Source organism: Botryllus schlosseri, chromosome 3 (assembly GCF_051294905.1).
Source record: "Botryllus schlosseri isolate E-star chromosome 3, Bs_hap1, whole genome shotgun sequence".
Lineage (NCBI taxonomy): Eukaryota > Metazoa > Chordata > Ascidiacea > Stolidobranchia > Styelidae > Botryllus > Botryllus schlosseri.
In genome coordinates, this window is record NC_137238.1 from 912,814 (window position 1) to 927,631 (window position 14,818).

General features: G+C 40.0%; 2 long non-coding RNA genes across 2 annotated transcripts in view; both read left to right on the forward strand.

Annotated features, from left to right (window-relative positions):
- LOC145435518 (uncharacterized) overlaps nt 1-14,818 on the forward strand; it is a 446,234-nt gene that overhangs the window by 301,622 nt on the left and 129,794 nt on the right. The window lies entirely within an intron of this gene.
- LOC145435469 (uncharacterized) lies at nt 8,406-13,098 on the forward strand. The gene is made up of 3 exons (XR_013913854.1): nt 8,406-10,006; nt 10,450-10,610; nt 12,663-13,098. It is a non-coding gene; the product is annotated as an uncharacterized LOC145435469 (long non-coding RNA).

Consider the following 14,818-nt stretch of genomic DNA (forward strand, 5'->3'; position numbering starts at 1 on the left):
ACCCGTACCAAGCAACCTCTCCGGCTGTATTAGTACGTCGCCGTAGGCTCTCGTATAGGTTGTGATGTAGGTAGATTCGCCTCAAATGCCTGTAGTTTTGCAAGTTTAGAATTTATACTGTGTTATTATGGATGTATTTATCTGATGATATTTCTAAGTCATACGAGAGCTGACGTCCCCATTCAAGTCGATATGCAAGCAACTATTACTAAATTAATGCTATTCCATCCTCAAGATCCTCTATACTATCTTCTTTACTTTTCATTCAGTGTGCATTGCATGCCTCCTCTTTACATCGTCTAGGTCAAGGTGGGTGTCTTATTCCATAGACTACTCCAAGTCGCTTCGACACCTTCCTATCTTTTCATTGTATCGCATTTTAGGTGACGTCATGGATTGAAAAAAATGGTTTCTTTGCAATGAACTCTATTTGACTTTCAGGTACAGCCATGCGCGATACCGAACCCGCTCTGTCCAAATTCATCCTTCATATGAATAAGTGGTATGACGCGATGAAAAGGGGATGAAAATTCAAACCTGAGCGACGACCATTCTATTCCCCTCATGAAGACAGTTTACACTGGCTAGAGGATGATTTTATTACCTACCTGCATGAATGGCGTGCACGGGCACAATCCCTAGTTCTCCCGGGCGACGTAAATCGATCGCTGATGCTCCTTAGCCGCCCTACCTAGGAAGGGTTGAAGTGGCTACCAAGTCGATGGTAGCAATTATTCAGGAATGCCTATCAACGGCGTATCAATTACGATCCATTGGAGTCCAATTTTGGTCGACAGCGATGCTCACAGACTGACTTGCCTTCAGTAGCACTCTTCAGCGCAAACTCGCGCTCTGCTGAGTTGCATCACTTTGCCCATATTTCTGGCGCTAATATACAGCCAACCCCCTAGTAAACTTTCTCCGCATATCTTTGTGATGAGACTCTTGGAGATGAAGGTAGAATATACATTTGAATAATGTATTCATATTGAATTAACCCCGAATATTTTCGGCAGACACTAATCTTTGGTAATTTGTCAGCAACTTCAAGACAATTGAAAATAGGTCATTAAAATGGTATATGAACTATCATCGGCCACGTTCACCAACCTAAGCTACGCCAATAAAAGCAATTCGTGGTATCATCTAAAATATAGGCTCATGGAGCTAAATGACTGTCTTCGATTCGATTTTTTGAAATTTCATGCCAGTGATTGATATGCAATATGTTCTTTTCAATTCTAAACTAGTTGCTGTCAATTACCCATAAGTGCTACCATAAAATAGCACGGTATATTTAATTAAGATTATAAAATTGAATTACATTTTTATTGTGAGAATAAATATCACCAGACCAACATAAAATTTAAATCCTTAGGACTTGTGTAAATCCTTTAATGATTTACGGAGCGAAGTAGATTTGCGGCTTTTGGACTTAGCTAACTTGCTGTATTCAAGCACCCGCTTCCAATTATAATCTAATTCTAACTCCGCGCACGGATTAAGCGGGGGATTAGTAATTGCGTGATACCGTTCCAACTTTCACTCTTCTCATGAAGTTTATTGATTATTCGCTGCTCGTTGACCGATTCAGAGGACATTGATCTTCGAAGTAAGTATTCTCCCTCCACCATCAGCAGGGAGAATGAATTCTTTGGTGCAAGCAAATATCCCCTGTCGATTCTTGAGAATTCAAAAGGTAAGGTACTGTCAGAGGATATTTGCGATCGAATCCAATTTGCGTCTTCACCCGAACTATTCCTCAGTCTCCAGACTTCCCACTTTAGTAATGCGCCTGACATATATTTGAGAACCCTTTTGTCATCATCAGTAAGAACGATACTTTCAATGACGGATTTTGAAGAATTCAAATTTTTTGAATTCAACGGTAGCTGAATTATTTTGGGGACTAGTCGTTATGATGCGCTTCACAGTCATATCAGATATTTCAGAACGACTTTCACAATATCCTTTGCCGAGCATTTCCGAGTATTTCTCGAACATTGTAGACTTTGTTCCGAAAATTTGAAACAAGTCTCCCAGTATTTTGTCATGAATGCCATCTGCCATTGATACGCCCGAATCGACCAAGGCGATTGCCGGATTTTTTTCTATTTCTGACAGTTGAGTGTCTCCAAAGCACACTTCAATTGTGAGGGCAGGATGGAAGCTGCTTGTAGAGGCCTCCGGGACGCTGCTTGTAGAGGCCTCCGAAACCTCCATAACGGCTGGGTCTTGTGAAGTGACATCGTCTTCATCCACCTGGAATGATAGAAATTCACGTCAAGATATGCTGCTACAACATGACAGCAACTACGCTTGTAATGTGTGCTGTACCTGTGTAGTGGGAGTATGCGCATTACGCATGGGCTGTATAATAGACGTTCTACTAAGACTAAGCAATATCAGATGTTTTCCGAGAGCAAGACACTCACGTCAACGAATATTCTTAGCAATTTCTCTTCACTGAATTCCATATTAATGTGTACTCTACACCAGAGTTGGATCAATTGTAATTTGTAATGTAATTTAATGTAATTAATTACATATTTCAATGTAATTGTAATGTAATTGTAATTGAAGCATTTTTATTTTGTGTAATTGTAATTCTAATTGTAATTTGACAAAAATTTTGCTCAATTACAATTTCAATTACATTAAATTGCTATTGAGACCTGACAAGCACAACATAAAATAATTGACTTATAATGCATTCTCTTTAAATGTCGACAAGGAATTTGGTGGATCCATTCGCGGAAGCCCTTGACTGCGCCCTTGCGGGCGAAGTTTTTTTATTTTTACCGCTATGCTGGCCTCGGCTGCCATTGTATACAATTATTAGATTACTAACCAACGGATGGATTCGCAACACGTGACTCACGATTGAATACGCCAAGAAGCGAACTGCTGAGCCGGATAAAAGCAGCAGAATTGATAGTCCCATAGCTAACGATCCAAGCGTCGAAATTTGATATGTATGGTCCTAATCGAAAGCTAGTGTCGCACTGATTCCGCAATAAAAGTATATTTCCAGGCAATGGTACCATCCCAAAATAGTCGTGAAAGTCTGGGAGTCGGCATTGTTCTGAACAATCGCTGGGAGTAATTGGTCATTGTTGTGGTCATGCTGCTGCGGCGCTCTCACTTTTCAGAACAGTCGGCCTTAAACGGCTATTTTGGAGCAGTTACATTGCCCTGACGAGATTTTAATTTGTATTTTCGGAATTAGTGCATCAATAGCTTACGATAAAGACCAGATGCATCAAATTTGGATGCTTGAATCGCCAGCTCTAGGACTACAAAGTTTGCTGCTTTTAGCCGGCTATGCAGTACGTTTGTCGCAGCATTCATCAGTGACTCACATCTTGCGCATCTATCCGTGGGTTGGCAATCTACAATACGATTTCAGATCACGATGCTGCATCGTTACTTCGTCTGGCTAACTAACCAGACCACTGGATATTATATAACGTCTTATCTGACAAAGCACGGTTTTGTTTTCACCCCTCATCCTAATTCCTACGTCCCTCGATAAAAATAATATTATTTCTTTAATTATATACTATGTACGCAAATCCAACCCGTGCATGATTATAATACTTTTTCAACGACATACTGCATACTGGAATAGTTCGAAAACGTTTTTCTTTTATTAATTACCGGGTATTTGCGTATCATGAATGAAACATGAATACTTGAATTGTTGTTAATTACGAAGCTACGGTTGTCAAGGAGCACGGTTGAATTTATGATTATTCAATTACATGTTCAACAGCAGCAATTGTAATTGTAATTGTAATGTAATTGAAGCGTGCAAGGAGTAATTGTAATTGTAATTTGATATTTTGAGCATGGAGTAATTGTAATGTAATTGAAACATGTATGAAAGTAATTGTAATTGAACTGAAATAATGTAATTGATCCAACTCTGCTCTACACTAGGAGTGTTAAACTCAATTCCGGTCGCGGGCCGGATTCAGACCTTCAAACGTCTCGCAGCCCGGATCGGTAAAGTGTGTTTTAACACACACAAAATGAAGTCACTGAGTAAACCAGCTCACGTTACCGGGATACGCTACCCCTTGAACGACAAGACTTTCAATTTTTTTTTATATTTGTTCTGTTAGATGTCATATTCCATGCACCTAAAGCTTCTGATGATCGGATAAGTGAGTTCTGGCGACGGACAGACTAACCGACGAACCTGTGGGGCTCATGCACTTTTGGACCGAAGTCAGTACATGGTATATACCAGGCCTGGGGAAAGTGCGGCCCGCGGGCCACATGCGGCCCCCAGAGCGATTCTGTGCGGCCCGCGAAAAGCTGCTTGAAATTTCAAATATCAAACCTAATGTTAATGTCGCTGCATGGACTAAAACCATACGATGTATAAACTGAACCAGAAATTCGTTTACTATCAAGCCTGTTCATTAACACACCGTGATTACGCAGCTTATACGTACCTCACATGCCTAATACAGATTAAATCTAAAGTCAATGTAGCACGTTATGCCGTTAGAATTAAAGTCACAAGAAGTCACCAAACCTTCTTTGGTGCCATTGTCACGTGATGTGTTTCATAATCCATAATTCATGAAATAAGTCAGTCAATGCCCCTGATTTCTATGAATATATCACCACCCATAAAGGATGTCACAAAAACGAAGCCAAAAGTTGAAATTCAAATATCGTTAATAACTGCAACCTTCGCTAATCAACAAAGCCATATTTCCGCCAGCTGCACAGATCTCAGAAACCAACTACCAAGTCAATAAGTTATATATTATCCTTAGGACCGTAACTGCCGCACCCCAAACCCCCAATTGCGTGGCGAGCTCGACGGGCGCCCAAAATTAATTCATAATTGAACATAAATTATAGGTTATTTTTTGAAAATTTATGCAACTTCATTCAATGGTTTTTAAAATGGGCGTTTCGGCGTTAGCTAAAAGACCAACACGGGATACCAAGATAAAAGAACTTTAGCCCAACACGGGATTCCGAGAATGCACTGCAATTGCAACTGTTGATCAAATTAACTAAGTAACGGGCCGAAAAGGACTGCCCTTATGTTGACCGAAAACCACAAATTGTCCATAGGCAATATTTGCCAGTGAAGAAATACCAATCGGGAATCGGGGTCGTCTTTTTAGTTGGGCGCACTTCGGCGATTTCAATATCCTTTCACATACCAGACGGGAGGTCACGAAATAACAACATGGAACGAAGTAATTATACCAACGGACCCTCCCGAATATTTCCAAGACAGTACCTCACTCAGCTCTAGCAGTAAAACTGAGTAGGCCACTACGTGGGCTGAGAGAGGTCAAAAAATATAGCAATATATTTGCAATTACCAATATTATTGACCGATTGAATCATGAATCATGTCCGCGCTTCGCGCGATTACGGCACAGACGTTGCTAATTATTGTATACAAGACATCTCGTGCATCATGCATCTCGATGGGGGCTGGTATTGACAGAAAAACTAAGATAGGGGTTTAAAGAGAGTTCAAAATGTATCCTGTTTAACATTGTTTCGAAATATGACTGCAAATATATATATATTTGGGGGTACACTTTGTCCTCCATATCAACACATTCACGGAGCACCAATTCGTGTAATACACTGCTTCCAATTTAGAAATAAATTCAATACGCTGGATATTCTGAAGTTTCTGACTCGGCCCGCCAACATATTTGTGCTTCTCATTTTGACCGTGGAGAAAAATAATTGCCCATTCCTGATATATACCATGCCACTTGGCTCCAAATTGCAGAAATATGTCTTAATCATATTGATTCTTCTTGTCGAATGATAGATTGGCCCTTAAAATCAATGACACAATCCTGTCCATGCAAAATGAAGCGGGGTCTATTGAAAACATAATTTTGGAAAATATACACATACTGACAATTGGGCGCAGAACAAAAATCGACCGAAAATGAAATTGAACGCAAGGTAAGGAACGCAAGGTAAGGGGTGTGACTAACCAGATTTGTAGGTCGAACTAACGTAAGGAATTATATCGTCTTCAAGTACATACGGTTCGTCTTATCTCATTGCGCTCCCGTATTGCTGCTGAATCTTGAAATCTCTCATCCTTAACAATCGCATCAATATTTGGATTCGAATCCCGACTAGCAGCACATTTAGCGATATTGTTAAGATGTTTATTGGTTAGCCGTGATCGTTTATTGGTTAGCCGTGATCGTTGAACTCTTTATTATTGTTCATTACAGAGAACACTTGTTCGCGAAGATATGTAGTTCCAAACATGGATAAAACCTTGGCGGCCATGGCTGTTAATCGGGGGGTACTGCGGTGGAAGATACTGATAAAACTTGTTCAAGTCCACTGACGCAAAATTTATCCTTTATTTTGGTATCACACTGCAGGTCAATCAGCTACGAGGTCGATTTCAGCAGCCATTTTTGATGGCTTGACTGTAAATGGCGATCGGAACACGGCAAATCAAATGTAATTCTTGAGCTCATGGAAGACCTTAAACCTCCGTTCAAACTCTTGCAGCAAATCTGCTGTTTGCTTTGTAGTTTTCAGCGTTTGTACAGCATGGTGCATTTGATCTCACAGCCGAACGAGTCATGAATGCAATGAATACCAAAAGGAGAACTTACTGGTTCAAGAAAGCGTGCAATCCAGTTAGCGAGTTTGTGGTATGACGAGCCAACCATTGAGAGTATTGGACGCAATGTCACATTAGATTAATGCGTCTTAGGTAGACCATACAAGCGCGGGCGCATGGATCCTACTGCTCTAGCTTGATCGTAGTCCGTAGATGATATTTTCACTGCTTTCTTTGCAGTCAGAAGTAATCGTTGCATTCTTGCTTCAATCGCGCTGGTGTTGTCAGCTGCTGGTCCAATAGCAATGAACCTTGATGTGTCGTTCAGAATGCTCCCCATCTTGCCAATGTAATCAGATTTGTCCATAATGACAATCCCGGAACCTTTGTCAGGTTTGATGATGTGAATCGATTTGTTTGTAGTCAATACGCGCGGTCTAAAACTCACTGTCACGATTCATTAGGCGACAATAGTTACATTTCACTACAAATATGTCCAGAAATCGGACTAATAAAAACAATTTTGGTCCGTGAATTGGAAACATGCATGTTATTTGTAAGACGAAAATAACCAACTGGGCTCGGTTCAAGCGGCAAGCTGAAAAACATGCAAATGCAAGAAAGTAATGGAAAGACGGTCGGAGTTACCAAATCAATCAGGTGCTGAATTTCTGTATGTTGATATACTTCGAGCAATTCCATAGCAGACCGTCATCGCTGAAAATATTTTCCGGAATTTGTGGAACGGGGCAAGTATCGTGAAACCATATCTTGCACATCGAGCGTTCGACCATCGGTCCCTGATAATTTTTATCCCAAGGCAATTTGCAATGGCAATATACTGCCACCGGTATTGTCGACCTAGGGCCAGAGTGAGTGTCGCGCTCACCCCCTTGTCGTGTGATGGAGCCTCATTTCATTATTGCCAAACAATAACTGCGAAGCGTACTCTCATTATAACCAACACGTCCCGGGTCCTCTCCAAGACAAAGTAAGATAAGCGGCGTATGCCCCACAATGGGAAGAATTGCTCTGCTACTAGACATCTTGGAAAATGATTGATAAAGCTGCTTGAATCGAGACGGCAGAGTTTGGCGATTGAATATAATGCAGATGTCCCAATGTAAGCTTTGCGGAAGTACGAATAGTCATGTACATTTACAGTCATAAGACAGAACATCCGAAACTGTTACCCAGATGTCCCAATGTAAGCTTTGCGGAAGTACGAATAGTCACATACATTTACAACATTGCAGTCAGAAGACAGAACATTCGAAACAGTTACCCAATGGTTATTGTTGATGTTCAGTATTTGAACGAATTTCGATTTGGAAGTGTATGACGGCGCGTTTTCAGGAATGTAACAGCTGCTGCTGACTAGACCGTCCACAGTCAGAAAATCCACCCAGCAAACACCCGATCTCCCACGGACTAACGGGTACGTCCACAATTGTGCCCAGTCGTCCCACGTCCTACTTTTAGTGACTGAGGACTTGCTCAGTAAGTCACAAATTGATGTCCAATTATGTAACTCCAAGAGACCCCCAGAGGAAGTAACTTTAAGAGTGCTCCTATGCCAGTCACCAATGACCATTCCAGTGGATGTCATAATAGTGTGATGCCTGGATGCCACCAACACAGGAGTTGATTTGGATGTCCTTACTGGGAAATCGTTTCTATGAACTCAAATGTGCATTATTCTGCAGTGAATGCTGAATAAGTTGTGTTGTATACAGTCATGATACAAGTGAAATCTAGTGGAGTGAAGCCGTGAATGTTGATATGGTGTGACTTTCTCATCGCGTGGAACTCACAAGCCCGGCTGTCGATCATTGCGGTCGCACAGTGCTAAAGAGGCTCGATATAATGTGCGATACAGAGACACAGTGGCTTATTTTATTGTGACATTACTGGGTCGAAAATGCCCACATCAGGGGCAAATACTCGTAATGCATGTGAAATATTCCGATATCAGAACTTGATAATCGTCATGATGGGATTGTGATGACTATTACAATCACGAAACAACGCAGTAAGCAATCCTCTCGGCGATTTCGATAATGGAGTCGAACACGCCTGTTGCTTCAGATTCATCCAACCATAAAACGAGAAGCCTGCCTTCTTCTATTTGGCGAGCATCGCGCATGCGCCGCGCGTGTAATTCAATTTGATCACCGTATGTAGCAATGGCGGAGGGACGAATTATCACAGTAACGGTTTAGTTCATAATTGGAAACGTTAACAGCGTGGACTGTGAGATGTCTCTATCATGAGTACCGGAAGGGCAGGGAGCTTGGTATTTGAGTGCTATATTTAATAAACAGCAATAGTCTCGATCATCATGAACTGCTGATGCGATATAATGAATTCGATTATATGATTATAGCGACACGGCTGTAATATCACCTACAGACGGAATTGATCGACCCGCTGCTAATCGGTAACTCATGCAAGCCGATAATTCTTGTAGTAGGCTACATTTGATACTATATGATAATGTATTGATCATAGAAGTCTGATTTATTGTGCTCTGTTCCATAATGTCTCACAAGCAATAACTTGCCATTTCATGTGCATCCTGTGAAAAGTTTTACAAGGATTTCCTAGGACTGCAGAACCCAATCAGCAAACCAGATGCCGCATAAAGTAATGTACCGGTATTTTATAACATATCGGTATATACTGAATTTTGAAATGTTATGTATAGGCTTATAGAAATGTGGAATGTTCCTTTATGGAATGTGAGATTGCTGAATTTGTGGATGCATGAGGATTGTAGCATCACATTAACATCCATTTTCGTATTCTTGTGTCCACAACAGTATTTAACCATAACCATCTATAATAGCGTTAATAAAATAATTGAGGCTTTCAGTGAACATGTAAGAATTTTTGGCAATATTGGTTTATATTTAGGGTTTTTTAGGAACAACATTATAATAGTTTGTTAGCCCATCTTTAACCTCGCTCTAATCAAAGGATACTCCAACACTAAACCAATTATAAACTCTATAAACTTAACATGTTCATGGCCTGGTGCAGACGGGTTGTTGGCAATGTTACCGCAATGTTGGCACGGCCTCCGTGCATACTTTTATTGCTTGATTATAACTTTCTATATTAGTATATATACACGGAAACATTGCCTACATTGCAGCAGTATCAAAAAAGTAGGCTATGGATGGGCCCTAAGGAAGGCTGATTGCTCATGGTCATCTTGCCGTCGATAAGAAAACACAACCTTATTATCAATGGATTCTTACTATATATGGATGGGACATATCTGTGTTTGTGTATACAAAGTTACTTCATTTCTACCAGGAGACTAGATATTGAACAGGCAATGTTATGTAGTTCTAAACTTCAGAGGAAGGCGCCGCAGTGGTGCATTGTTCATGGATCAAGATGTTAAATTATGTAAGTTGAAGTTACGAACTATATATGATGATTTATGATATTTCATTAATTAGCAATTTATTACCCTGAAAAAAGTGCCATCGATGATGCGGAAATATACAATTGACGGTGGTTCGCAATCGGGCTGCTAAAACGTGCTGGGTGGAACTATAATTTTATTATAAACTGCATTGTTATAGTGGCACAGAGCGTGTAATTTCAGTAGGCTCTCTTGAAAATAGTCACATACTTGGCTCGAATCATAAGAATTTATACTCGTTCGAGATTTGAGTAACCATACCAATGTGCTCAGCCCTACTGATTAGTCATTGTAGTGAGTAGAATGTGCAAATGGTCCAGCTTGAACTTCATTGTCTTTTTTTTTACAGGATATTCTAGATTCCTGGCTTGGCTTCTTGACAAATGGCTTCACTACAAACATAATAATATCTTTGATTATTTAGATCGGCAATGTCTTCAATTGATAGTGTTCAACAACGTCAAGAACACTGGGCAAAGTATGTCTTGATGACTGGAACCAAAAACGTTCGGAAGAACTACTGCCACATGGAACAAGCGTTGCTGAAAAATCGGTGCTGCGTCATCCTCAGGAAAAAGTCAAAAGGTATAAAACATTGTATACACTTCATGGAAACCAGAGGCTGTGAAAGTAATCATCTTTTGAACTGAAGTAGATGTAATGTTATGGATTTATACACACCTAGAGGTAACAACTTTAAAGTTGCGTTAGATCTACTCGAAATGGAAGTAGATAATGCACTTCTGGAAAGTATACAAATAATAAGTTTGAAAAAGTAGATTTGGTCGAGGTGTTGCGTAGGCATTCTTAGCGTTTAATCATAGTTGGTGATCAAAGTACATATTGTTTGCACCGGAGTTTAAATAGTTGCAACGCCTTGAATTTCTGCTGTACAATTAGCCATTTACCAGGCTTGTAAAATTCACTTCAAAATGAAGTAAAAAGTTCTAAAAGAAGATTTTGTGCTCTATTCTATCCCAGGGGTTCTTGAACAGGGCCCGTAGACCCTTTTGTGGTACGATATGCATCGTGGAATTAGACCTATATGCTGTGGTTCTCGTGCTATGCGCAATTTTATGTGAATTGACTATCTGATTTTAATATAGGTACCATCAGAAATTGTGTTGAAAATAAATTTTGGGCTGCTAGAAATCTAATGAGTAGCATGAAGTGTGCGATCGCTAAGGCTAAGAAACAATGCTATTACTATGGCTAAAGTTGTTGATATGTTCCAATAATAATCGAAGCCAACATCTAATTCTGAATTAATTTGACTTTGGTAATGACAGTAGCAACAGCCTACTTATCACGACTATATCAAAACCCGGATTAGGCTACACCGCTCAAATGCTCTGATACTAGATCAAAGGTCCACCAACTGAAATAGTATAACCCAGAGTTTGATGATGTCATGATGCATCCTATTGCATCATCTCTATAACTCATTATTTTAACAAATTATGCCCAGCACAAAAATAATTTTATTGAAATATTCAAAACTGTGATTTTTTTCGTGTCAAACGTGAATAATACAATAGTAAATTACATCTCGAGATGTTTGTGGAATGCCTGTCTGCAAGCTCCCGTCAAATAAGGCCTACATGGAAATTATACATTGAATATCCCTATGTTGCTGCGTCGTCAAAAATCCGGAAATTGACCTGCGACCACATTTAAATTTGAAGCCTCTGCTCTATATGATGTGACAACATTATGAACAAGGAAAAGTTGAAATATCTATCTCGTATGCGAATTCGAAGAAAATGAATACCGGCTCTACATCATATCGAAGAATGTTTTTTAGATTTAAGATAATTCCTATTTTATGGTACTTTGAGACAATACATTTGTCATTCACACGATCGTGCGTAGCTACGTCCTACATGTGCCGTGTTCTGCGATATGACGAATCTATGTTTTTAGGCCTCGCAGTGGTACATAGAATCGGAATTCTAATTCTTGTTGAATACAATTTATGTACCCTAAAAGATCATCTGTTTCGACTTATCGTTGCTCTATTCAGATTCGTGGCAAGCCCCAGTTGTAGTAGGTGATAAGTTCCAAATAAAGGTGGTCAAAGTATTCATCGTTAGTACCGTACTAAATAGTATAAATAGCGATTTACAAGACATCAAACTACTTCCAAGTGTCGACATGGTCAAAATATGGAGACTTGAGGAATGTCGTAGTTGTATGCTTTTAAACAGAGATAAGGAAAGCAATCATGTTCAGTACTCAATTAGAAATATTTGTAGCGTCAGTAGTCTAGTACAAGTAAGAGTAACGCAATGTATTTCTACTCGGATTCAAGCACTCAAGCAGCGATATACATGGCTTATCAAAACTATTTTAGGTAAAGTAGAAGTTCTGGAAAGTACTGAAGTATGCACTTGAGGTGTTTCCACAATATAATTTGATTGACGGGTTTCATACTCTGTATCACAACGTCAGAAGCTCCCGTACTCGAGTAGACATTGTAGTATCGTCATAAATTATCACTCAGCACAAGTAGAAGTAGCGGATCACAATTAATGCATGAGGGAATAGAAATTGAAGCAGCTCTGACGCAAATTTCATGTGCTATGTCAGCAGAGTGGCTCTACAAATGATTTGCTGATATTGTTGTATATGTTTCAGGCAAAACAAAGACCAAGAAGAAAACTGTTGTTGCAACCAAGTTTATTGCGAATACGCACTCGCGCTCTTAACATGATGCGGTGCAAATGATGCATCGTTTTATAATATGCAATGTAAATTTTACTTATGATTGCTCCATGCTTTTCCCTGTTTTAGTTGTATTAGCAGTTGTACTTTTTCAAAGTCATGTGACACGTTTATTTCTAATTTCATGATGCACTTCAATTGAAATGTTTGTAAGGGTAATATAAAATTGACTTAGAACTTGCTGTTATATGCAAAATCCCACTGACACATTTATTCGTAGTGATTTCCTGATCGATTTTTCACGTAAGCCTGAACTTTGTTTACCAGTAATAGTTCATAAGTTAATGTTGTACTTGTATTTTGCAATTGTCGTTTTACAGTAACCCAATATAAACAGTTCGTTAGTTTATATGATGTTGAATTCCATGTAATTGCACCAGGTTAGGAGGGGAGTCCTGATATGGTAATCCTGAGGAATAGAACAGGTGGTAAATGACATATCCATAGGGAGTCACGTCGCGTCCACAGTAGGTCTGACGCATCCATAGGGAGTCACGTTCGCAGCAGATCCAATGAGTCCATATGGAGTCGCTTCACGTCCATAGTAGACCAACTCAGGAAGTGTTTAGGACGCTTCTAGTAGTCGACAAATCCACTCCAGGGAAGTAACACTGGGCGTCCTGCGTCTTTTCCGCAGGAAGTCAACTGGACATCGGGTGTTTGCTGGGCAAAGACAACCTCCACATACAATGATCGATTATATCGCTGTTAAGCCATAGATCCGATTCTAAAATTCGCTTGTTACGCGTGCGAATAGTCGTTAAATGAGGAGAGATAGTTCTTTTAGAAACAAAGCGCTGAGAAAGACGGCAACAGTTATGCGATACAACAGATCGAACAGAAATACCGGGCTTGTTCTTATCGACGCCGCGTAGTGCTTTTTTTTAGCCTGAAAATACTTTCCGATGTGTCGATTCGGAGGATCATTTCTAAAGGATTTTTTCCATACTTCCACTTCTTCTGGGAGGGTATTAATTGATTTTGGCAACTTGCCCTTCATGGGATGATTAGCAAATCTGTTCAAATTACCATGAAATTCTCGAATCAAGGCGGTGTGCAATTCGTCATAGACCATTGCAACTTGATCCAGTTTCGTCGGCCGTCCAGGCCCGAACGCGTGAGTTCCTGATTGGATTTTTTCGTGCTACCAGACGTTCGGCAATCGCGCGTTAAATTCTGGTAAGGGCTGGATTTCAAAGATTTAAAAAAGGTGTCATATGCTGCGTAGGTGAGGTTACTCCCAAATCGACCCAGATTCCCAGTGAGTAAGCTTGTTATGTACGGAATCCTTGGAAGAAAATTCTTCTTGAAAGAAGCAAACATTTCAGGCATGTAGTACCTATTTTTGCCAGCGGGTATTAAAGATTCCACCTCAGCCATAGCCCGTGAAATTACACTTTCCAAAACCCCCACGAAGAGATTGACTCAGTCGACTCATCGCCAGCTTAGTCAAACATATCATCGACATTTTCAGTCGAGCAAAATTTGTTATCTTCGCGTGTTATGGCACCGAGAAAAAAATGCAAAGATTTGTCCGCAGCAGTCTCGTTATTGGTGTTGAATAAGATAGTGAGATGATGTATATGAAGCAAGATGAAGTTCCAATCAGAAGATTAAAGGAGCAATCCAAATATATACATCATCTCCTGACACCTGCATTTATTTTTTGAGCATAAGGTCTTGAAATTTTTCATAATGTGACTTGCACACAATTTGAGAAAATGTTTTTTCAAATCATTCCCAGTGGCTGTCCCGGACAGGGCCGTAACTGCCGCACCTCAAACCCCCAAATTGGAGGGGCGAGCTCGAAGGGGCCCCAAAATTATTTCGTGAATTGATATGAATTACAGAGTATTTTTTGAAAATTGTTGCAACTTTTTAAAAATTTTTTTGCGCTCCGCGCGATTTTACGTTGTCAAAGTTCTTGATTATTGGTACTCTCCCCCTACCCCAAAAATAGATTTAAGATTTATAGGAATGGGCATATCGGCGTTGACCATTACAGCATTACGACATACCGACATATAAAGTTAGGCCATGTAACATGCCACTTCAAGAAGTGTGCCAGA